Source organism: Myotis davidii, unplaced genomic scaffold (assembly GCF_000327345.1).
Source record: "Myotis davidii unplaced genomic scaffold, ASM32734v1 scaffold205, whole genome shotgun sequence".
NCBI lineage: Eukaryota > Metazoa > Chordata > Mammalia > Chiroptera > Vespertilionidae > Myotis > Myotis davidii.
This window is the reverse complement of record NW_006297573.1, coordinates 1,353,003-1,355,417: the sequence shown is the minus strand read 5'-3', so window position 1 is coordinate 1,355,417 and position 2,415 is coordinate 1,353,003. Positions and strand designations below refer to the sequence as shown.

The window sequence follows — 2,415 nt, the reverse complement described above, 5'->3', positions numbered from 1 at the left end:
CAGCAGGAACATAAGCCTGCCACACAACTAATGGCGATATAGTGTAAGCGCCAATAAGAACCCTGTGAAGGGAGTGACCTATTCAGCCTGAAGGATACAGGAAAAGTTACAGAGCGGAGGTGTCACTTGAGGAATAAGCAGGAGTTACTATTCCACTGAGGCATCCCCTTGGGTAAGGGTGGACATAACTGTGGCATTCTGGCCCAGACCCAATCCAAGGCAGAGTGATTGATCTTTTTTTCCCTCCACATAAAAATTTAGTTTATTAATCCTCTCATGAAAAATCTGCACAATCACCACAGATAAAGTCACTGAAGAATCTTGACTTCTTCTGTTGTTCAATCTCCAGCTCACTTTTGGCCAGCACCAACATTGGCCTTTGCAGTCCCCCTGTCTTTCTTCATTCTGCTCTTGCGTTCCTTTCTGTTTTCTTGAGGTCGTCTTCTTCTCATATAGGCCATGTCTTGCAAATCTATGTTTGGGTTCATTTTTCTTTGCGTAATCCAAGGAATCATCAATCATGCCAAAGCCAGTGGTCTTGCCACCACCACAGTGGGTTCTGAATCCAAACACGAAGGTAACATCAGGTGTGGTCTTATACATTTTGGGTAATTTTTCCCAAATTTCTGTCTTGGGTACTGTTTCCTTCCCAGGGTGAAGGACAACAATGACCATTTGCTTCCGCTGAAGTAGCCTGTTGGTCATGAACTTCCTGGTCTGGATAGTTACCATTTCATTCAGGATGAAGGTTGATGTTCAAGCAGCCAGGGAGGAAAAGAGTGAATGATCTTTTTTGTTTTGGTGTCTGGTAGGCCACTTGGATGAAGTGGTTTGGAACTATGAAATGAGAGCAGTGTCTAATAGACACTTTAAAAAATATATGTTTTTATCGATTTTAGAGGGAGAGGAAGGGAGAGAGAAAGAAATATAGATGATTGGCTGCCTCCTGCATGCCCCCTATTGGGGATGAAGCTTGCAACTTGGGCATGTGCCCTGACCAGGAATTGAACCAGTGACCTTTTGGTGCATGGGACAATGTTCTACCAACTGAGTCACACTGGCCAAGGCTAATAGACATTTTTGTTACCCAGCCTATACTTAACAATCTCCCTGTTGAAGACCACCCTTCTACTTTCTCGGTCTGTACATCTCCAGATGCAGGCATGTGGCTTAAGCGTGGCTAGTCAATGCCACTGGCCTCAGTGATAGCTGAAGAGTGAGCATGTGGCCCAATCAGAGCCAATGAGATGGAAGAGAATTTTCCCTGAAACTTCTGGGAAAGAAACTCATTTTTTCTGCTGTACTTTATTCACAAGGAGATGTAAGGTCTGGGCTGCCTACACTGTATTATAAGGGGCACTGGAAACCAACATGGAAGAGGCGATGCTAAGAGAGATGGAAAGTCTGTTCTGATGACATTATTTGGTTCCATATCAAACTGTGCCAGAAGCTAGAACAATTCTTGGCTTTTTCTACTATGAGAGCTGATGAAGCATCTTTTTGCTTAGGCCAGTTTGGGTTGGATTTTCTGTCTTTATTCACACATGGCTGACGGATCTGGAAATGTTTATTCTGAAGAGGGAAGCATTCAGGAGGAACACAACTGCATTCCCAATATTTGAAGGATGTTGGGTAGAAGAATTACCTAAATGTTCTGTGTGTCCCCTAGATTCAGTAGGTAGATGTTTCAGGTGGTCAGATTTCAGATCAGCAGAAAGAGTAACTTTTTAATTATTAGGGCTCTTTCCCAATGAAAACAGCCAGAGGACTTGATTCAACATTGTACATAGGGAGAAACATGAGAGAGTGAGTGGGGGACATATACATGCCCCCATGTAAAAAACATCTTGAAATGGTCCAAGACAATTTAATAGTGGTCTGATTTACCTTTATCAGTGTACTGAGATGTTAACACCAGAGCTTTCATTTAGCTTTAGAATTCCTCCATATAAAAAAATATGTGGTTGACAGGCGGAATAGACTCGGAAGATGGCGGCGATATAGGCAGACGCGTCCCAGGTCGTGTCCCGGAGCAAATGGAGTGAGCAGCTGAAACTAATAACACCCATCCCGAATTGGCAAAATTGCTCAGCTGGTGAGAGGGTTTGCAGCCGGGAAGGGCAGAACTCCGCTGGAAAGGTAAAAAAAAACCCCAGGGATTTGGGCAGGAAAGGTAGCCAGACCTCTGAGCCCAGAGGGTTGGAGGGAGACCGCGTGGCAGACAGCCGCGTCCCTTGGGACAGGCACAGCCCCTGACTGGGGAAAGGAGATCTGCGGGATTCCTGGCGCCGCCGGGGGATTTGAGAGCTGGGTTCTGAGATCACGGAGGACTGAGCCTAAAGGGGGCAGCCTGAAGAGCTGACCAGACCATGCAGTGCCGGTAAGAGAAGAGCTTACAGAAACCAAGCCTTCACC

General features: G+C 45.5%; 1 pseudogene; it reads right to left on the bottom strand.

Moving 5' to 3' along the window:
- Positions 1–349: 349 nt before the first annotated feature.
- LOC107184573 overlaps positions 350–2,415 on the bottom strand; it is a 14,114-nt pseudogene continuing 12,048 nt past the window's right edge.